Genomic DNA, 27603 nt, shown 5'->3' on the forward strand with positions numbered 1-27603 from the left:
AGTATCATTATGCACCATTGTTATGGGGATAATGGGAGTAGTTCCAACAGTGTGCACCTTACTGTGATGGGTTTATATTAATGCACTGGTCAGAGCACATTGCAGAGTCAAGAAAGGAAGTAATTCCTTATTGTGGAATATTCCATTCAATAACTTAATGAAATTTCACACTCTCGATGAAAACCCAGCCAAACTGTTTTTATACTAAAAATACCCAAAATAGTTATTATCCATTTACAAAGCTATTTAATCCCCACTCTCCAAAACATTAAGCGCCCATTATTTGTTCACCTTTCCCACTCCCCGCAGAGTTAAATATTATTGCATTTCCATATGTGAAAGCTCTAGTTTGTAGTATCCCAGCACCTTATGAAATTAAAATCTATGCCAGGAAATGTTTCACATTTATAGATAATATTGCACTCCATTGAGTATTTAAGTATTTTGTATTTTAAAATATGATGCTTTAAGATCCAGCTCCTCCCAAAGTTGATGATAATGCTTCTTCGCACTCCTTAGATTACTACTCACTTCCTTACTGAAAAGCCATCTCTGCACGCTTTCAACCTCTCTAGCTCTTTCTGTAGCTATTGGCAGGGTGAAGTGTTGTGCACATCATCCAGTATTATACTTTCACAGTGGGAAACAGTTGGGTTTTGGGCAGTATATCTGTGAGAAGGTATTCTCTAGAACTTTTCTGTTTCAAATAACAGGCAGGGCGAATTTTTAACAGAAAGTTTGCAGCAATACAAGATTTATTTTTTTTCTCCCATAGTCACATGCCCACATTCTTGTTCCTACACATTCATGTAAAAATCACTGTTTTTTTGGTCAATACTTCACTTTTGGTTCCCATGGTTTATTTCATACTTCATATATGTCTCCAGGGCCTTTCATAATCAGGAATTTAAAAGAAAAATGTGAGCAGAAACAGGGAAAAAATACTCTTGGAGGCAACAATTCCAATGTTATAGACCAAATGAAGCTAACAGAGTGACAGCAGTTTTCACATTATCCATGAGGACAGAATTTGTAATGTTTTTCAGAATTCTACTAGAATTTAAATGCTTGCTTTGCTGCACCAAATACACCAAACAGTTTCTGATACCAACAGAAGAGGGTGTCTATCCTCTGTGCTTTGCAAAAATCAGCAAAACAGTGAGTGATCATCTGAATTGATTTATTTCTTTATGATATAGTTTTGGTGACACAGAAAAGCTTAAAGGTGGAAGGTAATAAGCACACCATACAGACAGAAATATCTTGCCTACTTTTGCATTGTGTAGCTTTTTTTTTTTTAATGCAAGACTTAAGTAGGTCAAATTAGTATTAAAGTATCTTATTTGTAACAATGATTTTGCTAATAACTTCCAAGATTACTTTAATCACTTTGACATCCTCTATATTAGGTTTCATACTTCTTGCATTTATATATTTATCTGGTTTTGCACTTAGGCAGACTTTCCTATTAAGGAGAAAGCTTCAGTTTGACTACTTCTACATTCCTACTTAAAAAAAAAAAGGCCTTTAACATTTAGATTATCTACACTGTAAAATAAAAATTCAAATTACTGTCACAAAATCTAATGGGATCACATCATTTCAATTCACTGAAAAACTAAGGTCATATCACTCAGCCAATAAAGGTTTAAAGTAGGAACATTAAAAGAAATAAACCAGAATGAAAATGGGCAGTAAAACATTCTGAGCAGAAACATGGATTGTTTTCTTTTTTCCTTACTTAGAAGATACAGGTGGCAGTAGGGCACATGTGAAAGGTGCTCAGCATGGGAATAACTCCAGGGACTTTCTACGGGCTTCAGCAGAAGGAAATTATGGTAACGTTGAATGGAAAAAAACCTCCTCAATACATAAGAGCTGTCTTTATATCCCAACTTCCCTTTAGGCTAAGAAGATTAAGAAAAAAAAATCATAGAAAAGGAAAATGTTAAAAAAGGTAAAAGACTGCCCTCCCACTGAGACAACAGTCCCTTCTAAAAGTCTTGGTCAAAGACAATGACTCCTTACAAATTTTTCTTGTAGAATGCTGATTTTGCACTCCAAGACAAGTGATACCCATCCATATCGGTGAACATGTAAAATATTCAGGCTGTGTCCAGCTGCTCTGGTCTATGCATTAGGACCACCCTAAGCACTGTACCTCTGGAACATCACTTCTGCAGCAGCCTGGAAGATCAACAGCTGCTGCCCCATCACTGCTGGTCTAAGCGCAGCATCCCCAAACCCCTCAAGGTCAGGAAACAGAGTATTGCACTTTATATTCTTGTTTTAATAACCACGAGGAGGGTACAGGGTCTCCCCAGGTAGTACTCCAATTCAAAGCTGTCAGTTCTCTGCCAGCACTCACTCACAGCAAACAGTAACATCGCATTGCTTGTAAATGATGAAAGATTGCCTAATTCTTCCCTAGTTCGTTCACATACATCTGGAGAATGCAATACATGGGTGACAAGTGACAAAGAATCAAAATGTTTTAAAGTAATAGTTCATCCTGCAGGAAACAGAGCTTCACCTGTCTGTCTTGGGGGCTAAAGGAATACGCTCCGGTGTACAGAAATAAATTAAAATTATCAACATACTGGCAGAAATGAGGTTCAACAGGAATAATAGTTTTGGTCTTTCCTTACCTTAGAAGCAACAATAATATTGTCACGTAGCTTTTCCAAATAATTACAGTTCTTCCTTTACAAAGACATCTACGGGCTCATTCCATTTTAAACATATTTTATTAATGAGTTATTCCACTGAACAACTAGATAATATCTACTTCTTTCTGTGCTTTCAAGGGAAGAGCTATCAAGCTATTTTGCAAAGCAGCCTCGGTCAATATTCTTCCAAGGGTTTTTTAATGTGTCATGTCAGGTGATAAATATCTCTTTTTACCTCCACTAAGTCAAAAAAGCAGCCAAATACTTCAAGGAGACTGTTTGATATTTGCAAACTTTGAAAAATAAATGACAACACATAAATTGTACCTAAATAGAAGAATACAGCTATCCAGATAGAACAGTTCAAGATATAACACCGAAAAATGCCAAACCTTCATTTCCTGGAAAAGAAAGCTTGCTCAGTTCCTAATTATCTTGGGTCTTTTTTAGACGGAAAGCATTTTGTCTAATGTGGTAGACTGTAAACAAATATAATGAGTGGAATTTTTCAAATGACAATATCCCTTTTCCTAGTCACAAAATAACTTACAGAGACATTAGCAAATCAAGAACACTAGCAAAAAAATCTTACAGTAGCTGGGGTACGTCTGTGTAATGTAAGAGCAAAACTGATAGTGCGTTATATTTTTCACACAGTCTGCATGGTCTTGTACAATAATGAATTCTTTAGATACTCTGATTAATGCATGAATATAGCTGAGGAATTGACCAAAATAATTTAAAAGGGGAGGGGAGGAAAAAGGAGGAGAGTATTCATTCAAGCTTAAAAATAAATTTCTCGTGAGCCATATTTACTTCCCACATTAATTTTTTTGGGTCACATTTATAATCAACCCTCAAAAAGCATATATTAATTTTGAATGCAAGAAGGCTGATGAATTTCAAATATTATGTTTAACAATAATACATGAATAATCTAAACTACCAAACCAGTGCATCTAGGGCAGGATAAAGCTAAACCTGCCAACCAGCTTCAACACATGCCTACTTTTATACCTATCAGGATTTCACATTACACTTTTGGCTTCAGCAGGTGTTAAGAGTTGCTATTGTTTTCTCTATAATAGCTGAGCTGAACTGTAAATTTAAAGCTGGACCATTATTTCTTCAGCTCTCCAGTAATGACCCACATCTGTTTATCATCACCATCATCCACAGAGACAAGCCTTTCAAATATACCATACTTAGAACTGTGTGGGTTGTTTATTCTGTTTTTTAATGGGGCCTAGCTTGATTGTTTGGTTTCAGTGCATCACTGGCTGCCTGATTTTATTACTACGGCTTTCAATAACAACAGCATCACCAAATACAGTAATAACATTTCTTGAAAACACGCTTCATAATTTATAATTAATTGATTTTTGAAAAATTCTTTAGTTTTCTTGATTTTGAAAATCTCATCCTCAGACTCCTCTTTTTCTGTAGTACTCAACACCTTGTTTGATTTTAAACCATTAGTTCATGTGTCCTGCAGCCTGCAGATAAGTTATAGGCTTGGAATAATCAGAGCAGCTTGGTCTTCTTCAGATTATGTCAAGAGTAGTCTGAAAAGCTATGCACTTTTTCATTAAAAAGTTTGCATGCTTGTTTAAGAAATTAGTAGGACTAATTAAAAATCAGTATTTTACTGATCCTTCCCCAAAGACCTCCTATTTTTATTCAAGCATTCACATCTCATTGTCAATGCTAGTTTTCTGCTACAGTTACAGGCTGCATTGGATGGATCTGCATTGATCCCTCAGACAAATTCATGTCCTGTTTCCACTAACAAAAATAATGCATATCTTTATTACACAGACATACAATAAAAATTAAATACTGAATCTGAATCTGATACGGAATCTGAATAGCTGCACTACATCTTTAAATATTTCTGTTTATTAAGAAGTGGTGCAGAGAGTGCCCTGAACTCCAAGCCAATAAAATCCACATGTGGTCTTATCAGTCTAGGACCAGGACAAATATAACCACATCATGCAGTATCTCATGTAAACTAATTAGATCTACTGCAACTGATTCAATTTGGTGCATTGTAACTGAAACCAGACATACAGCCTTCAGACTCAAACTGGTGGAGGACAGAGTGGCAGCATGGAGTAGGGTAGGAGGCAACATCTTCTACCAGTGCAGAGGGACACAGCTTACCTGTCGCACAGTCGTACTGTGCATGGTTGAAATGTAACTAAGGCTTGGGATGTTACATTAAAAGGAAAGTAGCTCATTAATTAGTTATCTAAGTTTACAAAGGCTACCAGACTTGAGAATTCAAACCGTGGAAGAGGTAAACATGAAGGTCCTATCTGGAGTTCCCATCCCTGAGCTTCTGAAAATAGCTTAGTTTATAGCATGGGAAGACATTTCAGACAGAAGTGAATGAATAACTATGTCAAGAAAGAAATAAGGGATAAATAAGAAACAGCTAGTAATAGAAAACATTAGTCACCAGAACTGAAATGCAAGTCACATAAGTCATGCCTTGCAGAGCTAACAGACAAATGCACAGTCACACTGAGCTGGATGGTGTAAAGAAACAAAAACAAAGGCGGGGGGGAAGGGCTCTTCAGCTGAATATTTCTATAAGACAGACATCAAAAAACCAAGAAACTTTTTCTGCCTATTAGGCACAGGATAAATCATGTTGTGAAAATAAGACAAGTAATTTTCTTCACATTTCAATAGGACCAAGATGATCATCTCACGAAAAAAAGCAGGTGGAATAATGGAAATACAGGACAAAGAAAAGGATATTATTACAACTAAAGGATGGAAAAAAACACAGACCATGATAAATCCAAGAATCTAGGCATAAAATTACAGATCCAGTAGTGAGTTTTTGTAACAAATGATCAAAATCATGGATAGTTTCATGTGTAGACTAACAATGTAAACACTTATGTTTAGGTGGGAAATGGGATAGGAGAGTGATCTGGACCATTTATATATGGCTGTTCGACTGATTGCTTTAGTATGTCAGAACAGCTTTTCATTTCTCAAAGAAAAGGATGTAGGTTTCCATCCTATCAAGCAGGACTTAACTCTGATAAACACAGCACCAAGTACGCCGTGTTTATTACGAGTGTCACTGGGTGCTAATATCACAAAATAGCTTTACATTGTCAGTTGAGATTTTATCTTGTGTAAGGCGATTAAACTAAAATATGAAATGTAAACTGGTAAAAGTAGATGTTGGTGTGCTAAAAGTGCAGCAGTGGCAAACATTTATAGCTGTACTCAAAATATTGATCACCAGTTTTAAGAAGAAACTCAGGTAACATGTTATCAAGCCAGGCTGTTCTGTAAACTGCAAGTAAACCTTGGGTATAATTTTGTTGTTGTTGTTGTTTGGGATTTTTTTTTTAATAAGGTGTTAAGCACCAGGCAAAACCAGGTGTTTCTGGTATTAAAGCAGGGCACACTTTTATGCCAGTCAACTTTCATTCTAGAAGGTTATTTCTATCAAAAAAACCACCCAGAAGGAAAACAGGAAGGTATGAAGTCATCAACCAAAATAGAAGACAATACTGAGGTTTCTCCAAATTGTTCTGTTTCTCAGAGCTTTCTTTTCTTATTTTCCAATTTGAGCAAAGTAAAATAGATGTGGTTGCTGGCGCTCGCAGTTCTGCTGCCCTTCGCCACCCCAAATGAAGTGCACTTAAATAACAGAAGGAATATATATACACATGAAAGTTTACAGGCATAAACTATTTTTGACTCAGATATGGACAATCCAGTGATAGATAAATCAAACAGTAATTTTTTCAGTCACATGAAGAAGGTAGTTTTAGTAGCTGTTATACATTTATCTTTAGAGTATTTTATATAAGGTCTGTCAAAGACTTGAAGAATACCATAGATTTGAAATTTCAATGTAGATGGATAACAAAAGTAGCCATGGGCTCTTGTTTTGTCTTGAACATAAGTTGTCACCTAAAGTTCATAAAAATGTGACAGATCTGCACGTTGATATTCAACTGCTGTACTTCATAGACACGTCTTTTTTAGTGGAATGAAAATACACATTCATGTGTTTTTTCTACTCAAATATGAGATGTTGTCTAATATATAGTTTTATTATGAAAAATTAAATAGTTTAAAGCTAAAAAAATATTTACCCTGACTTAACCAAAACAACAAATTAGACTGTCTGGGCTGCACATCTCAAGTTAGCTTTTCCTCCCCCAGCCTGAATAAGCAGTGCTGACAGTTTTGCTACAGTGGCATGCATAACTGGCTTCAGGCACTAAGTTTGTTGATCGCTGCAGCTGATGTGGTAGATTTAACCTGAGATATGATAAGTTAAAATAAACAGGGTGTGAAGGAGCTGACAAAATGGGCCTCTGGAAAAAACACTAAGATCATGATTAAAAAAGGATATTATCCAATACAAACTTTCAAAAAGACTGTGTTTTTTAAAAAACATGTATTGATAGATTTTAGCTTTACTGGCTAAACTAATTTACTGGTATTGAAACAGAGTTTCAATATTTATAATTAGATTTAGCTATGACTGGCTCTTTTTGAATCCAGCCATTCCTACCAATGTTTCCTCTGTACAGTGTATAACTAAAAGTCAAAAGTACATTATTCAAATAGTCAGAATTGCTTGGGAGTTCTCATAACAGTCTTAACTCTGCTTCCTCCCAAGTCAGTGCAAAATCTTTCTAAATGCAACTAGAAAGAGAAGTTGTGCTTGGTTCATTTTTTACCAGTTACATCAATGTTGTTGACGTGGTAAAATTTTCCATTGCATCAGTCACTGTAGGCAGGGAATTACCAAAGAATTTGGTTATGTGGCCCTGCAGCTTATGAAGGAACCTGCATTAGTCAGTGCATGAAGCAGGATATCAATGTGGGCACATCAGCTGCATATGGGCTTTACCCATGCACTGCAATGACAATTTCTGGATTTTGCCAATCTTAAAACATGTATTTCACCAAGCTTCTGTTAAGTTTAGAATTCATGTAGATGGTAGGAATCTCAGTCAATAGGATCACAGGTTAGAAATAACTCACTGCGATTACCAAGTTAAGAGCCTTAAGATGAGAATCACTTGGGAAGTTCTTTTTAGTGAGATTACCAGTCACACTTTTGGAGTTTTTGTGGAAAAGCTGTTTCTAAAAAACATCGTCTCTATAAAACCCTTAATATGGGACAATGTATACTGCAGCATGGACAGTTCAGGACCAGCTGATGCTTTTCTACTGGATTTGCATTTTCCTAGCTCAAGGTGATGCTTTGTTACAGGCATTGATGACTCAAAGATCAGATGTACTGTGAAAAATGTGTATTCATGAGGTCAAGGGCATGAGATCTAAGCAGAAAAAATAAGTAAATATATCTACGAAAATAATATTCAGAGATATACAGTTGCAATCACAGATACTTTTCTATCAATGCTTCTTTTATTCCAGTTGGCCATGTTGTTGATTAAATAAAGCTGTGCATAAAGATCAGTTATGAAGGATGCTACAGATGAAGAGTATCAGCCCAGGAACAGGATCTTCATAAATTGCAAATGCAACTTATTTTATATTTAAACTTAATCAGATTAGTCTATTTCTAATACTGTATGCTAACAATTTGGGCCCATAGTCCCTCCCATAATATTACTACACTGTCACAGTGCTACTTGTTTTATATATTGACAGACACATTAGAGATGCAACTGTCTCTAAAAAGAATTTTAATTAAGAGAACCAAATCTTTTCTTCAATCACATTGTAACATTTCTATCAGATCTTTTACAGCTGAAGTTTTAGAGCTAAAATAGAAATGGTAGATTCTTTAATTGATTGCTTCATCTGTTAAAGGAAGCAATAAAAATAACAGGTACATGGATAAACCCACTATCTTTCAACATTTGCCTGAATTTACTTGACATCATACCTTTAATACCAGATTGAATTTGGCTTTATGACTATTTAAGATAAGAGAGAAAAAGGACTTCCCGTCATGCAGCCACATGGGGGTCTCCAGAGCTGTAGCTCCAGGCTTACAAGAAAGGTCTGGGTGGAGAGGGACTGGGCTTTAGCACAGCCAGTGAGTGGTGAAAGGAGAGAAACTGCTGGAGGGTAAGTTTCTGCAAAAGGAAACACCAAGAATCCTTTTACTTCTCAAATGCTGGCACAGGGCAGTCAGCCACCATCCAGACTTTGGATCTTAATGATAGATGAGTCTTGATTTCAAGAAAGGAATGCAACAGCATTAGAATTAATTCCCAAGCTGTGTGCCTTCTGCACAAACCCTCTGACCTATATCACAACAGCACGGTTTAATGCCAACACAAGCACCCACTAATTACGACAGTCTCCACACTGGAAGGAAGAGAGCGTGTCCTTACAGTCAAACAGAAACAAGCACTGCCAACCAACATCACACCTGTGCACCCACAGGTAACATGCAGATCACCACAGGCTACACTACAGTCAAAGAGAGCAGATGTACTCCTTGAGCTGGGAGTGCCAAGGACTTTTTCCAGATTTGGCAGCTGTTTTTCCCAGCCTAACTTCATGCCACCCAAGTCCCAAACTTGTACTCGCACTTGGCCGCTCACTCCTATGAGCCAGCTGGACATCATCTGGAGCACAAACATACCACAGATCCATTAATGCCTCCATTGGGCTCCTAAAATTTTAAGCAAGAGCAGTCCCTGGCAGGAAAGGATTTGTTGCCTGAAGCTCAAGAGGAAAATGTTCAGGAGAGGCACTGTCTGTACCTCTGGTAGGCATGGATGTGTGTGTGTCCCCAAAGAATCTTATCGATCTTCAGCACAGATTAAACCACCTTCTATAGATTATCACTGGCCAATGTTACAACTATAGTTTGCAAATTAATTGTAGGTCTGCATCCATGTTAATCACACAATTGCCGATACTAAAGACACTGTAAATTTTTAAAAATTATGAGAAATACTACATTCTTCTTGCTTTTCATCAACTCATCTTCCTCCCCTGCCTTAACGACATAGAGGTCTGCAGTGTTACTCCCACATTGCACATGGAAATATTACTTCAGCAGAGAGAAGATTTAGGTATTGTTTTGGCTGAAGGTACTAATCTACTTCAACAGTAACAAACAGCCTGCTCAGGCCTGAGCCACAGGATAACAACACAATTCTTCACTGTAAAAAGCTCTGGTTGCAAATAAGAGGGAAAAATACAGATTAATTATCCAGTTAATAACCCAGAACAACTCTAGCAAATGAGATTTGTGCATGCATTGTGGTGTTTAAATGAAGAACCCCTTGCAGCATTGCTGGCACTTCTGTCCCTGAACACTCTGAAGCATCTGCCAGGACAAGAGCACAGCTACGAGAGAGGTGTCTTTCTTCATCTCTTAACTCTTCGCCACAAGCCATCTATAAAATAAGGTGACTCGGGACAGTGAAGGCAGAGAGTGCATTTACACACCCCTTATATTGATAGATGAAGATAAGACATTATTAAAATGGCCTAACAAATATTTAACACACAGCCAGCCTCTTTGATGGGGTCCTCAGCGAGGTCACTCCTACCTGCCCTTCAGATCTCACTTCCACCAAAAGCACTTGACTCCAGGTGTTACAATTAACTCATATTCAGTCCTAACTCAAAAGACATTAAAATAAAACCTTCAAGAAAAAAAAAAAAAAAAACAGAAAGGTAGACTTAACACACTAAGAATTACACCTATAGTCTTGGTAACTTCCTTCCGGCCACCGAGACAACAAACACTTCTGCTTTCCCTTTCCCCGACTTAAGGGTCAGTTTACTGATTTCACAACACCTTTATTCTAACCCACCTTTAAAAGCAAGCTCATTTCCCCCACTGATACTACATGCTTTCACTATACAGTCATACCACTGTATTTCAACTTTGAGATAGGTAAAGCTGTTCGTTCCCTAAAGCCACCATATGGCTGTGGTAAACACTCCTTGTCACATCTGTCTCCACATAGGTTGCTACCCCAGATTAAAAAGAGTATGTTCAGCTTCCTAGTTAAGGGTATTCATTTTCCCTGTATGTCAGCAAATGCCAAAATTTGTATTTTCCCCATGTGGGATGTGGTTACAGTATCTGTACATACAGAAGGATGTCTCAACACCTATCCCTTCCAGTTATGGTTTTCATCCCTAAACCTCAAAGCATCTACAAGGGACATCATCACTGACATTTTTTCCCTATTCTATTCACCCGAAAATCTGTCACCCAGCCAGAAATGTGACCCATTCAATAGTTTAAAGGCTGAGCTAGAAACACGACTCAGGTCTCCATCAGATGGATGCTCTACTCATATTTCAACAAAGAAAGGCGAGTGGGGGATTTTCCAGGTGCCCCTTTCATTCCACCGTACAGATTCTATGGGGATCTGGCAGATAAACTTGATAAAAGTGCCTCTGGCTTCACAACCCCATCCATCAGCACAGACCTTTTCACCTCAGTGGACCTTCATCAACTGCAGAGAAATTTCACAAAGGCAGCATATTATAAAAACATGGGTGTTATTAAAAGTAGATTTGTCTGAGAGTAAGCACATATTTCATGACAACACAGCACTATTTAAAGAACATTTTTTTCTTTGCTCTCTTTGAGAAGAATGGTATTATTTGTTTTATACTGTAGCTCAAAATACCTCTTTAAAATCCATAAGATACTATGGAAGCTGACACGTTCACGATTAATACCCTCTCCTTCAGATGAATTTCGGTTTTATTCTCTAAGTGGAGCACACAGTGGCAAGCTTTATACAAAAGTGAGTTAAAAGTAGATGCTTTTAAAATGAGAACTGTTGTCTTGCACAGCTCTGAAGTAATTGTAAATCTACTTTCTAAATATGGATAGGTGGAATTTAAAAAAAAAAAAAAAAAAACTGTGATGTGTCAGGAACATTTATGAAAGATAAGTACTATATGTAGTTAAATAGGTAACATCCCACCTTTCCAAATCAAAGTAACAGAAGCAATTATGTCTGGTTTTGGACTCATATTCATGCTCCCGAGCATTTTTTTAATGAAGGCTGGTTTCAAGTTATATTCAGTTAAACATTTTAAAATATAACAATAAAATGGCCATATCACACTGTATAAACTGTGTTTAAAAAGACTGTTTATGCCCCTTGAAAGCCATATTTTAATAACTGAAACAGAGAAACCATACCTTTAATTCACAGTGAATTTTGGCTATTGAGTAACATAAACCTCCTGAAACATACAGTCTAAGGAGAAACACTGAGACCAGTATTAGAGAGCTTCCTACAGCATATAATACAGTTTTACTTACCTGAATTGCCAAATCCTGAGAAGATGGACTTCAGAATGACTCTAGAAACATAGTTGTGTTGGTGTTCAAAGTAACAATTTTTAAAGATTTCTTTATTTTGATGATCAAGTGCTCATTATTTTTATTAATCTTGTTGTTAATAACACTATCAATCTTTATCAAGGCTTATTATTGCTGCATCGGTAAGACAGTCTTAATCTTCATTATTAATTTTAAAGGAATATTGAAGTCTCTAACAAGCTGTATGGATGACGAGAAACTCCCTGAAAAGTCCTCCTCTGAAAAGGTCATTCTTATCAGCAACTCTTCTGTATACTTAAAACTGATTGTGGCACTCAGCAAGTTTCATTTTTCATCTGAATAACTCAACACCTGTAGGAAGCCATTCTGAAAGCTTTTTTCACAGCGTGAGATGAAACATAAGTGGTACATGGACGAATATTTGAAATGGCAAAGTTACTAGGCATCTGAACATCCAGCCAAAATTAGTGCCAAAAAGAAAAACAGCTGGATAAACTCAAGGAAAAGTCAAGAAAAGCAGGCTTAGTTAGAAGACAAATAGACTTCAAGAACTGTATCAACTATAGTATTTTCAAGGACACCTCTCCTCACACTGATAAATCACTTTATAGATTATTTTTTTTCCCCATTTGCTGCTTATTTTATGCTTATGCATAAAAGTGTGCAGCCTTTCGGATACTGACTACCTCCAAGCAACCCACCTGCCTTGGTCCTGGAATAATTATTACTACTGTACTTCTTTGCCTTTACGAATAAGATCACACATCCAAAAAAGTTTCATCAGTAACTCAGCAGCCCATGTGTCTATGCAAGCCAAGGTTCGATCTACTATTCAGTATTCACTAGAGGATGGCTGCTGCGTGCCCAGTAGTTGATTTCTCCTGGTTTCTAAGGGCAGCTATGGTCTAGAAACATTGCAGCTAATACAGTAAGTGCCATGGAAGCAAGTGACAGCCCTAACAGCAATTGTACCTAGAGCATGGGACCTGCTTCAGGGAAAGGAAATAACAGCAAAGAACTAGACCGTCAGAAATGGAGACTGCCAAATTCCTGCATGGGTCTAAATCCCCTAGACCCCAGCACGCATGCTCCGGAAGTCACTCCAATTTCCCTTGGACACAGATCCTAGGCAGTGACATGTTGAGCAAGCCCCTCAGTTAGAAAGACTGAGACCAAGCAGGTTAGTCACATCATTTACATTTCCTGGAGCCTTTCAGACATGTCAGTGTCGGATGAATACCCAAGTGAAGGAATATTCTCTATCTGCTTAACGGGTAATAATTCTCATAATGGACTTTTCCTTAAAAATTAAGAGGTATGGCTCATATAAAGAAGTAAAATAGAAATATTTCTGTAATAGAATATTTCTTACTGAAATGATGTACAGATAGAATTATTAACAAATATGAACTAAAATATAGTCTTAGATATTTGCCATAATAAAACAAAATTAAATTGCTATTCATAGCGGGAGTGATAATCTGAATACACTGGATGGGATCATTTTGCCAAGAAAAAAAAATCTAATATTCATTATTAGTAGTTCAATTTACTTTACATTAGATTTTTAACTACAGCAATCCCACAAAAAATAACAACAAACAAACCCAAACTAAAACACTGCCACAAATGACAGGTATATACAAACACAAAATCAGACTCTGTGCCAGCTTATGGTGTGCTATCTCAACAAGGGGGAAAAAATTATATACCTAGACATATTAAACCTTCAAATCTCACTAAGCAAGCACAAGAGATTTCTACAACATTTTAATGTTACTGTCATTTTTGCATTGACTTTCTTTTTAAGTTCCTATGAGAAAATGTAGAGATAAAAGATCAGCTGGTGTTCTTGTGCAAATCACTTTAGTGTAGATAAGTGAGGATTATAAGACTTACATTTGGCTTTGCAGGAAAAAATAGTTTATGAAACTTTTTAAGATACCTGTTAGCTTGTAAAAGGTAGGATTATAAATATTCTAGTCAGACTTTTAAGGAGTTATCAGATAACAATATACCACAATAAAAAGCAATACACTATAACAAAATTAATTTCAATTTATGCCTGTCTAAAAAAACCCAAAAATTTGGTTTTATATCCTAAACCATAGGTATTGTGGTTTAAAAAATTGGAGGAAAAAAGTCATTTTACTCAAATGAATAATGAACTTTCTTAAGGAAATTAATGTGCTGCTTTTATTCTTATCAGCTAACCTCTATAAAACCTTTCTATACTCTATAATACAACTATGAGCTTCCTCATTAAAAGTAGAGAGATCATGGAATGATTTAACCTTCCAGAAATGACAAAATAACTTTTTTTATTAAAAATGGAACTTGATAACCTCCAATTATTTAATTTTTACGTTAACTACCATCTTGCATTCTGTGCCAATGACATTTTCTTTTACCATTTTTGCTTACAATATGCAATATACATTATTAATAAATAATTAACTGGATCAAAATATTAGCAAATTTTCAAGTGTAAAATTAGAAATAATTTTACTTTCCACAATGTAAGAAATGCAGTCCAGGAGTAATTCTACATTTCATTTGCTTTTAAAAAAGTTATAAATAATAATTATAAATAGATGTTTGAAAGGACAAAAGGCATGCACCATTAGACCAGCAAATATTTGGATTAATTTAGATAACTGAGTAAACTTGTCAGATTTTAGCTCATATATTAAAAAAATAATTTTGTACTAAAGGTTCAGCTATGGAAAAGGAAAATCACACAGAGTTTTTCTTCATTTTTAAAATTGATTTTATAGTCTTTATAAGACTGTTTTTAAAAGGTTGTGTTGTTTGTTGAATGTCTACACTGAATTTTCATGCATTAACACACATACAAGCACTTCTGTATTTCAGCTCTGATGGGGACTGGAGCTATGGGAGGCAAAATATTCTGGAGGAGGACAGCTTGAGGTATTTATGGCACAACCTGAAGCAGAAGATACTGAGAGGCTCATTAAAAGTCCCATCCTTGTAAGATCTCTTATAAAATTTTGGAGACTTTAAGACCGTTAAGTGCTTCAAAAGTCTTGTTACTGTCTTTGCTTCTTCCAAAACAGGTGACACATCTATGCATTTTAAAGGTGTTTCGATATTTTTTCAGGGGTTTCTTAATGATGCTCGCCAGCAAAAGCTGCAAAGGATCCAAGTGTTTTTGCCAGATCTAAACCACATCTGATTCCTCAGCACAAATTTTGTTACTGATGCAATGCCTTACGGGATCAAATACCTTGGAGCAGTTTATAAATTCATTGTAAGGAAATAAACAAAACAAAGATTACACCAACTAGACCTACCCCATCTTCTGTGACTTTCCTGCTCTACCAGCTGTCCTGCTTCTCCCAAAGTTCAGCCCTTAACAACGTGCAGGAGCGATCACACCACCTCTTATTCTCATCATTTGCTACGACTCTAAATTTGCTCCTCTGTCATCTGCAATCAGCAGTGTCACTGGCCTATCCTTGCTACCTGCACAGCTTTCCAAACAGAAGGAATACATCTGACAGACACAACATCCCTTCTTCTAATTGCCAGATTATTCCATCTTAAATAGCTCAACCATCCCTTGTGTGACTGCATTGCACTTTCCTGTCTCCTGTGCTTTTTCCAGCCAATTGTCCTCTGTAGCTTCAGGTTTGCTGTTCAAACAAGGACACAAGTGTGTCACCTACTTAAATCACTGCCTCCTGGTTCCATTGAACTCTTTAGATCCAAGTTTCTGAGTTATATTTCTGTTCAGACCACACAGGTCCTCCAAAACTGGCACTCAGCTGACAGCACTGCCTTAACTTAAGACAGATCTACCAAAGCCACCTTGTCTGTAAATTTACTGCTGCAATAGCTGGTTGTTCCTTACTTAGTCTTTTCAATGACTCCTTTGCCAAAAGACTTAAACTAGCTGTAAAGCCCACCTGCAGAGAACATGCCCGGGACAGTGGCTCACTCCCCCGTTGCACCCTTGTCCCAGGGGTCCAACTGCAAATATAGGGACAGCAGCCTGCAAACACCAAGGGGAAACAAAAAGATAGATGAATAGAAACAAAATTTATATACCACTACCATATGCCCAGAAAGCTAATGAGCATCACTACAAGGAAAAGGGGGGTGAGTCAAGCAGCCAAAACAGCGAAAATATTCATTAAGCATCTTTTCCCTATGACCAGAAATACTTTATTATTGAGATATTTATACTCAAACGGAGGCTTTTAGAAAATCAGCATCTTTTAGCAAAGAATTGCCCTGTCCTCACAGGTATAGCTCAACATCAGTTATAAAAACTTCAAAGCAATTTGTAGTGAGGTGAGACTCTACAGTAAGAGAAGACTGAGGATGCTAATATAGCTAGCTCCCGTGCTTTATGGGAATTTATTCTGATTCACTACAGGCTCAGACACAATTTTACATTGCAGATTACATCTCAGCCCTATTTGGAATAAGGTGTAATCAGCAGTAGGAGTATTTGGAAGCAGATGCTTCATTTAAACACTTTTCTAAATTTCAGCACATGACCACTGAAACAAAGAGCAGTACCAGAGTGTACATGACTCTCTAGTTACTTAATGTGCGTAAGCAACGACTGCAACAGGCTGGTTCTTTCCTAGCAGGTAATAAAAAGAAACTGCCATTCTACACAGTCATTACAGCAGTGGCTCAAACTATGACAATTTCTTTTTCTCTGTAAAGCTAGCAAATGCCAATTGTAATCTATCAGCTAGTGTTATGTTAGGATAATATTTCACTGACATTTTCGAGTGAGAGATACAGCTTTAATTGCTGTTATTGCAGATTGCTATGATTGTAAAATATCATTTTAGGTTAATCTTTCCTTTAACATGTTTATGAAAAGTTAGGGTGCTTATATTCCCTCTTTCCTCTCAATGCCACCCTCAAAGAATCAAGAAAGGCAAAGGTATGAACTGCAAGCACAATTAGTTTCCTTCATTAAAATGATAAAAGGTAAGGAAATTCAGAATTTCCGAGTCCTTTTAAACGCACTCCTATTTCCGCATTGAGGCAGAACTGCCTGTTAGGAACAGTGACACCAGCCATTTATAGGTATAATCCAAAAGCCCTGCACTTTTATTTCATAAAATTTTAAACATCAAATGATACACTGCAGCAAAAATGCTTTTACAGATTGTTTCCTGTGTATAAAAGCAATTTGTGGATAATATTAATTGCGTTACCTAATTCCAGAAGAGAACTTGATCTCACCACTTTAAATACCTCTTCACTTTACCTACACACATCTGCATGGAAGAATTAAAGACACCCTGGCAGTTTCATGTTGGCACCTCTAGCCTTTTTGGAGGTTCTGCTACAGCTATTTATTCATTATTTCCTAAGTTTTCTTGAAGTAGTGATGTTGATATTTGTATATTAAAACATTTAAATACTAAATCCACTTTCCATACATAATTAGAGAAGGAAGACATATGCAAAGTTATTGAGAATAAAAAATACGCCAACCTCAGAGATATCTATCCTGTTCCCTGATTGAAAGCAGAGTGCTCTGGGATGAGGTAGAAATGGATAAACTCAGGATACAGATTTGAAATCACAATAATACTTACATTTGAAAAGACAATGATCTTTTTCAAAGTGCTTTCTGGAATGTAAATGTATATTTTCTCTGCTTTCTTTTTCTAAAAACATTTCCTATTATTCTCACAATAAGAGAATAATAACAGTGAGAATAATATTCTCAGAGGGAGAATAATGTTTCAGTTTAAGTTGTTTGAATTCACGCATTAATAAAAATAGATTTTTTTCTAACAAAGTGCTTTAATATCAAACATATCAAGATAATGAAGGAATTATGAAATTCTGTCCTTTTTTCTCACTCTGTCCTAATTTAACCACAGAAATAAAGCATTTCATTTATCCCTTGGAAAACTACTAAAAGGTATTAAAAGCTGGGGTTACTATTTTACCATTGGTACACTGAAGCAGAAGAAGTTAAAGCTTACACCACATTGCCCAAGATGCATTCATTTAGGAAGCATTTACTGCCGTATCCAACAGAGATATTCACATCATCACAGATATCTCACCTGAGAAGCACCTAGTACTTGAACCAGTTCTCTAGTAGTGGCTACAGTGCCAAGTATGGCATTTGCCCAAATAAATCCAAGACTACCATTGGAATTCACACCTTGAACAATATTTTAGGAGACAAGGCTGAAAATCACAATGATTCACAAGTTCAATATTCCCATTTTATTTGAGGAAAAAAATCTCAGCCTAAAAGATGTGTTACCTGCTATCCTCAAAACCATTCCAAACAGTGTAATAAAATCTTATTAACAAGAGAAATATCCCAAAATTTCCACCTTTCTTTGAGGAGTATTAAGAAACAAAAGAGATACTTTCTTGCTTGTTCATTCTTTCTTTAGCCTCACAGATCCTGCATTCCTGAGAGTACATACATTCAACAAGAAGGATGGAGGGCATTTGCACTGGATGCTGCGCTCTGCAGTCTGTGGGCCAAAGAAACATCATCAGAAGAAATAGCTGTAGAGTCAGGCACACTCAGGCTACTAAAAAAACAGTACAAATACTCTCCCATCAGGCCGAGGTACAAAAGGTAGCTGTTAAACTCCATTACTATGCTGAGAGATTTCAAATGCTGAGTGGATGCAGGTTTTATTCAGGTATTTTTATTAGCTTTTCAATCAGCAGATGAGGACATTGTTTATGTCAGTGATACTACACTGAGTTCAGGTCTGCATTCAGAGACAAGCGGCTCAAGATAGTTATAGCTCCGCTTTCAGGGGGGAAAGAGATGGAGTGAAACCATCCTTACCTTGCATCAGCTCTGTGAACCAACAAATTCACACCAAGTTAGAGACACAGTCAACATATAAATCAAAGAGTCTGGGCTTTGCAAGAACAGACATGACTGACCTGCTCTGAATCATTCAAGTGAGCCTTGTGCCTCCCAGGTAACTCCCGCAAGAGATAAAATGGGCACTGACAGCAAGTAACTGGTACAGTTCCTCATGTCTTATGTGAAAGGTAACACAAGAAGTCCACAGCCCTGGCACTAAACAATCCTGTCCCTGCAAAAAGAAGGTGGTTATTTTTTTTTCTTCCCTTTAACTAGCTAAAAAATAAATCAGCAATTTACTTCCACTTAACGAACAAGCTCCATGAGTACTTAGAGCAGCTCTGCAGCAAATACCACCAATACAACAGCAGCCAGTGTCACCACATCACAAATACAAGTTGAAGACAATGGCTAAGATCCAAAGCAGCAGCAAAGAAATGTTAACTCCCAAGCAGCACTGAAATACTACTTTTGTACTCACTCAGTCATGGAGCAGTCTGTGCTGTTGCCAGGGTAAATAAGAACTCAAGCAAGGTGGCTCAAATCTCCATCAGATGACAGTGACCTCCAGAGCCTGGTGTAATCATTGAAAGACAGGTGGGTAAGAGGGTGTGAGCAGCCACACAAAGCTTGTTTCAGGAGCTTGTCATCACATTAAGGTTTTGAGACTTTAAGGCATATCTGTTTGGCTGTCTCACTAGTTTGTCAATAAGATCACAGAGAAGCCATTTGCAATTATGGCATTAATAGGGGCATTTTAAAGCTACTGTTAGGATTGAGTTGTTTTGTACAATGCTGTGTGTTGTTTAGGATACTATTTAAGAATTTTTTCTATCCTGCATAAATTCAGATATACCTGCATCATATTCACAGTAAGAATATTAACTCTAAAAAAGATGGTATTTTCATTCTGGTGAGCAATACACAGATCTCCTGCATTTTAGCAGGGCAGCCGATTCTATGCCAATATGACACTCCTGTGATTCTCCTCCCACCCATTTTAGCACTGCCATTTGCTTTAGGGCCAATGACAGACTGAATGGCCATATTCAGTGAAACTACAGCCAAAGGCATACTAACATCAGCATACTAAAGTTGCTCTCTGAAAACTCTTCTTATTCTTTCTTTATTTTACAGGTCAGCTTGTGTGGAGATAATCTAGAAATATTGTAAAATACAGGGAGGGGATTTTTAAAAATGTTTTTCTTCACAGGTTTTCTGTCTCTTTATAAGACGTACAACTTTCTTATGTTGGTACCCAAAAATGTGACCAGTCAAATACAGTTGTCTTGGGAAAAGGAAGGTGGATGGATTTTTTTTTGCAACTATGGGGATCACTCCAATTTTAGCTTCTGAAAAGCTAGAGTAGAAATGCAATTTCTACTCTAGAAGATATGCTTAAGGAGCATGTAGCACTTGGCATTTAAATCTTGCTTTGGGAAAGTGGTATTGAAAAAAATTAACAAATTGCAACTTATTGGTATTTTGGTTCTATTTAACTATAAACCTTTTCCTTAAAAAACAAACAAACCCACCCACCCACACCCCCCCATTTTGAGACAAAATAAATATCCGTAGTGAAACTGTGGTTTACCTTTTTATCAGCATTTACAGAACCTCAAAATTTATAATGCCACTTTCTTCAGTAGGCAGGTTCTGCTCACCTAAACCAGGTAAATCAACCCAACTGGAGAGCGTGATGAGTGAGGACAGCAGGATATTCATCTTCTCAACTAAAATAGAGTTGATTATATTTATTTATTAAGTCCCCAAACATGTCAATATACATATATCTAACTATTTACACTTGGGTTTCTTGACCAAACTCTTTGAAAAGCTTTCTCCTCTTCACAGAAAACTCTGGTATGCTTCCTCCCCTCTGGCTCCAAACTGAAGCATTTCAGCGTGGGAATACTGTCATGTGCCTAATTGGACCTGCAAGTTACAGCTTGCTTGAAAAATAAATCCTAAAATTAGACCATCACTACTGAAACACCATCAAGAACAGTAAAAAATTAAACTAGATTCCCCTGAAAATTGTCAAGACCAGGATGGAAGTAGTGAAAATCTGAGTGAAAATCTTCTTTCACTAAGCTCAGTGATGAACCCTGCATTGTATTTCCTACAGTGTATAGAAGACTTGCACATTTCGTGCAATCCTATGAAAAATCAGGAACTGTAGTATTTGTGTTAAAAACACAGGCAATAGAGTAATGGAAAATCAATATTCTATTTCTGCAAGAATGGTCAGAGTAATCCAAATTTAAATTTCTTCAAGAGTTAAAATATATATTTGATCCGACTAAAAGTTTACATTCATATAAGTAAATCTGATGGTAGTTAGCTTCAGTTTTTTTACTAGCGTGTGTGTGAAAGATCTTTTTTAAAATGTTTTTTTCTGTATTTTTAGTTTTGAGGATATAGGCACAAACATAGAGATGTAGTCATTTATAAAACAAAAATGACAATTTTATATAAGACATTAAAACTACATCTCATTAAAAGTATCACAGAAGTTTATCTAGAGTTTATTATATTATGTGAGTGTGCTTAGGATAGAAGATTTGCCTGATTTTTCCCATATAAGTGGAATTTCTGGGTTGGATGGAAATGGGCAATACAGTGCTTGAACAAATCCTGATCCCTTCAGATTTACACGTCTATTTCTGTGTCAAATTAATAAAGATAAGCATCCACACTTCTGAAGCAGTAGCTTTTTTGTAACTGCTTTACCCTCTGAAAACTTCTTCATAACTTTTTCTCTATTAAATATAGTAAATCAGAAATATATTTCTTACCAGCAGTTCACCAGTTCTAAAGGTAAAAGCGAAAGTTGCATACAACATGGTCAGCATTTAAAAAGCTATTAAGATCCTATCCACTAGCTTTATAAGAATGCAGTGTTGATATAAGGGCTTCATTTTTCACAGCTTCCCCCCTGGTCCTCTTCCCTAGGACAAGAGATATCATCAAGATGAGATGCCAGGGAATAATTTCACGACTTAAAGTAAGAAGATCCAAAGATAAACATCCAAAAATGTGGACACTTCCTAAAATACTGTACTGATTTCAAAAACCAGGAGAATAGGAAAGCAAAGGAAATAAATAAGGGGGGTGGAGGGGGACGGGGACGGGACGGGGGGACAGGAACAGAACATGGCAAGATGCTGAAAAACATGAGGAGACAGCAAATGATGCACTTTGCAGCACGGTACAGTCTACTTTTCATCCTCTGAAAGACCTGAGCTGAACCCCAGTGAAGCAAGGTCAATCTGGATCTGAATTTCTATGGCATATAATCATAAAAGAGTTATACTGTTGGGAAGCTGCTTATCGTAACAACTGTTAGCACCAGGATACACAAAATAGTTAGGCGTATACTTCCTATTAAATGCTATTAAATTTTAAAGAGACCACCATTAGCACAGGAAATCTTGGAGCCTTGACTTGCTGTAGGCCAGAGTACAGAGGTACCTCTGACAGAATAGCTCATTTCAAGCTTATAGCTTTCCTCTAGCATCCATTACTGGAGAGTGCTAGAAACAGGGTACTGAGTGAAATGGATCTCTGGTCTGACATGATACAACTTGTCTCATGTTCCTAGTATGTACATAGTAAATGCCACAAAGAAAAACATCACACAAGAAAGTCAGAAGAACAGAAGAACATTTCTTATAACATTCAAAAAACCCTATTTCCTGTTTTTTTTAGATATTATCTTATAAGTGAACATGATCAAATAGTAGCTCACTGTAATAGAAATACACTCATGATAATTGTTGTACAGTTCTGTGTAATTTAGGGAATCTACAGTGTTAGCCTTTAGTAAGGCTAACAATTTCCTCCTGAAGCAATATAACAGTATCTGCCCATTGTGCAACTTCAAAAGTCTGAAGGTTTACTAAGGTTTTGCTAGGCATGGAGATAGGAGCTTGTAGCCAGCAAGCGAAGTGTGCTTAGCTCCTGTACGGCGTCTGGAGAGACAGGGCCTCAGACACTTACTTCACTCTAAAGTTTATCAGTTCTTTCTCTTTACTATTAGAAATGTGCATTTCAGAGCACAGGCAAGGTATTTCTGATGGAGATACCCTAGAAGGAACACGACAGAAAATGTAGGTAAGAAAATGAAGTGATGAACACTGTGCAGAGAAGCACAACACAGAGTAAATAAGCATTCAGAATAAGAAATTTGATTCTCCAGCTGTGATAGGATTTGAGTTCTAACATCAGTTAGACCTCTGAGACTTCTTGTATTTCATTCTTTTTTCCCCTAAATAATTATCTTCTGAACATTTATTTTTCTTTTATTCCCCTTTTACTTATACATATGTGCTCCCCCTGATGGAAAAGCATTATTGGTCTGTGAATCAACTGCAGCCAGTGAAAGTAATGAAGTAAATAAACACGAAAAATATGAACCCTGATGTAGTAACATTCTAAACTTTAGGGTGTCTTTCTTCACGATCAGCACAATCCAATGAAAATATAAAACAAGTAAAAAACATCTGCTTTAAAGAACTTTAACTCATCTGTGACTTTAAGTTTTCTTTGAAAAGAAATGGAAATTATATTTGTTACTATAAATTTGAGAGAGAACTGAGTAGGTAGAAGTATTCTACAGAAAGTTGCTTTTTTAAACGCAGGAAACTGGAGAACTAACAGCAATCTGCACTGCACAGTTGCAACCACTGACTTGCTGGGAAGAACTGTGAGAATGAATCCTTTAAGAGATGGTGATGTTGCACTGCTCCAGCAAGTCATTAAAGCAAACATACTCCTTCAAGCACTTGAGCAATCTCACTGAATGCCTATACAAGCTTAAACTTAGGACATGCATAAATACTCATCTTTCATTTCTGTTGTATCTGGTTTTTATTATACCAGAGGTAGTTTTAAGCTTCTTGTGCTAGAGTTGGACCACATCAGAAAGTCATTTAACTATATTTACTTTTACTGTCAACATTTAACTATTGCTATGACCATTAGGTTTCTAATGAGTAAAATAACAGTAAGCTTTAGCCATCAGGTACCAGCCACCAGAATCTCAAGTACTGGAATCCACTCAAAGAGGCACTTCTATTTTTCAGCATCCTTGCTCTGATCTTCAGTTATGAAGCAATCTAATATTCACTAGAAAGAAACTGATATCGTCTGCTATTATTGTACTAGCAGGTATTGTAATCCAGGTTGAAGGGATTGCATTTCACTCTAAAACCCCTTGACCTTTATTAGTGCTTCAGGGAGCTTGAAAGCCAGACAGGATAACAAAAAAGTCAATAAAATAGACTAGTACGTATTTTTCTGGCTTTCTGAAGCAACGGGGGAAATAATAACCGTCAGGGTTAAAGATTAATTTGGAATGAAATGCTTACAGGCAAATAGATATGATAACTGCATTAAATCATATACGGCTTGTTTTAAAAAGGGACATGGAATCTTATCATTAAATCAATTTCTAGATCATTTTTAAGTTATATTATTTTAATTAATCTATTTGAAAAGAAGTTTGCAAATCACTAAGGCAGCAATTAGATATTGCAGTTTAATCAGTATTTCATTTTGATGTTAAAAAAGTAGATGAAGGCTTAAAATAAGATTTTTAGACTTTTAAAGACCATTAAGATATCCATATGTATTATGATTGTGGAGATTTTCATACCCTCATAGCAAAGGAACTACCTGCTCTATTTTGTTGTACTAGGTTTAGGGATCTTCATATAGTTTATAAGTTGCATAGATGTACCAAGGACATAAGTTTTATATGTACAGATAGCACTGTGCACCTGGAATGACTGACTAAAGCCCTGTATGATTAAAGTAGTATCTCTGCTGGCATTTTACTTCAGACCCCGTTCTCAAAGCCCTTTTCTACTTACATAGCACTTTACTTCGCACGTAATTAACCGAGTGGCATAAAAATTAACAGTTTTTGCCCTGGATTTGAAATAAAATTAAGACAGATCTGGAAATTATAACAACAAATTTAAAGTCTTCCTCAACTTGATGAGGAAAAAGAGGGAGGACAATTTCCATGACTAGTAGCAAATCTCTGCAAACCCAAAAGCTAAAACACTTCCACTAGCATATTCCATACATATATATATATGAGATAATTTATAACCCATTTTGAACTACTGACAGGATGAAGAGCATATTTTTATCAAACTTATACTTTCTACCTAGGAAATTTAATTTTTTTTATTAGGCAATTCTGTAAACATCATACATGCCATTTCAAATACCCACTTTTCAGGGAAACTCAAATACAACTTATATATGTGATTCTTTAAGGAGAGTAATTATATCTGGTTGATGCTAACTTCTTGTACCAATATTTCCAGGACCACAACAACCCTACTGCTTAGAAAAAATTCCCATCCTATTAGTTCAGTGGATCACCCATCCTAAGCCCAAGCAACACAAGGCTTTTCTGGGCATTCGAAAGAGAGTATAGAAAATTCCTGTGGCTACAGTCTAAACCCAAATGACTCTTTTTTTTGTCCCTAAACCCTATTTCCAAGTAGGATTACAACTTGTTTTAACGGGAATCTTTTTATATCAGCACAGTCTGGCTAATGCTAACAACCCATCAAAGATTCCCTGCACTAAAAGGCTCTTTACTGTATTTGAGTAACAAAGATTTTGGAAGCAGCAGCATTTTTTCCTTGACTGACTTTGGGAAGTCAAACCCAAACCACTCTGATATCACTTTAAAGCCACGTCAATAAAAAGAAAGATGTTTGCTAAAATTAATTTAAAACCCTATGTTAAAACAGGAATTTTTAAAGACTTTTTTCAAGGTTATCTAATGCATCTTTTTTATACTAAGTTAGCCAAGTTCTTAAAACTCAGAAATATACATTAACTCATAGCTTTATTTAATATCTCTATCCATATAAATCTAATGCTCAATGCTTCTACTTGGCTGCAACGACTTTTTTAGAATTGTTACAAACTGGTTTAATATGCGCTTAATATCTCAGTTTTAGATATTTCTATGATATGCACTAAATATTTCTGCTAAGAACTGCAAAGAACAGTTCACAGGGTAGTGCACAGAAGTTGAAGTTCTAATTTGGAACTCTAAAGAACATGATGTTTAAAGTTCTTTGGACTTCTAAAAGGACAGGTATGGCCTTTTAGGCTATTTTGGTCTCAAACTATAGCTTTTTATTAACAAGTACAAAGATGCATTATCTGGTATAGTACTAGAATGGAAAAATTGTGTGCAAAATTCATAATTTGTACTATAATTCACAATTTAATCTGCATTTTTACTTTGGTTCTGGCTAGGAGAAATTCCATGTAAAAAAGAATGTTGAAAGAATGGCAAAAGAGGTCTTTGATTTTTATGCGTATTGGGGGAATAACAGCACCCCATTTAAAGAACACATACAGATATACGTATATATAAAAACATGGAAAAGGATGTTCTTACTTGCAAAAGTAGTGATTTATGAAGGACCACATTCTATCAACTTCTACATAAAGCTCCATAAAGGCAAGATCACTTCTTATTCCTTTCTATAACTTTTTGACATTAATATTTTTTTATTATTATTATTGGTCTGGTTACATATTCTAGCAGATGCATGCAGAATAGCAGAAATTCGCATACAAATAAAAGCTGTGTAGTCATATTTTGTTCTAATTTCCCATATATGTCCCTAAACAGCCTAGGATATACAAATTACAGTATCATTTAGCTAACAATCTTTGATGGCTATGTGTAATAATATAACCTTCCCAGGATTTAATTAAGCAAGTTCAGGACATGAAAATTAGAAGTAAGGAGCCACAAGAGAAGGATAAATTTAAAGAGTTGCCCTCCATTTTTAAGCTTTTATGATTTTACTGCCTTTACTAAGAATGAGGGAAAAATGCAGAGAGGATAAACAGTTACTGTTTATCTTAAATTTTTCTTTCCAAGACAGAGAAAAAAAGACTTTGCTCTTAGTGTCTCACCCTTTGTAGTACTTTTGGAAATGTCTTGAATTTTCATTCCACCACTTTCGTGGATAAAATCTGTCCAGAAAGAGTAATGTTAAAATTTTCCTTCCTCTCTCTCATAGGGAGTGGAGGCTGTGTATGGACATACATAGCATGATGATGTCATCTGAAAATGGATGAGATTCTATAGACTAAACATCACAAAATTGGGACTATACATGTAGAATATTTTCTTCTGCTCATATTTACACAGCACCAAGAACAAAAAAGTTCCCTTTAAGAGTAAACATAGTGTTTTGCAGTGTCTGTATTCCATTTGTCTATATAAAACAGTTAAATGAAAATTAACTTTACCTTAAAGAGGAATAACCATATATCCTTTTATTGGAGAAAAACCTGTGTTATTTTGGGACTTGAACTGTCAAAGAAAAATCTTCTGTTCTGATTTTACATGTGATGTTTTTGATGCTTATTATGTTGGTTCACAGGTAACACAGCAAAATCTACCCGTAATGTGTCCCACAGTAAGATCTATTCTGAAACTCAGAGGTAAAAATGAAAGAAAATTATTTTACCCATACTACCACTTTTTTCACTATGAAAAATCTTTACACATACATCATTTAATTTGCTTCTCTTACCAGATGCAATTTTGTTTGTATTACCAAATCATTTATTGGATGGTTTATTTAATTATGTGGGGTTTGGGGATTTGTTTTGGGTTCCCTTCTGTCCTGATCTAATGTCAGGGGAGGTTTCAATATGATCCCAAGAGTGAGATTAAGACACAAACGAGGTCAAATGCCCTACACCGAAAACATCCTTTTATTATTAAA

The sequence above is a fragment of the Strix aluco genome, chromosome 6 (genome assembly GCF_031877795.1).
Source record: "Strix aluco isolate bStrAlu1 chromosome 6, bStrAlu1.hap1, whole genome shotgun sequence".
NCBI classification, from domain to species: domain Eukaryota; kingdom Metazoa; phylum Chordata; class Aves; order Strigiformes; family Strigidae; genus Strix; species Strix aluco.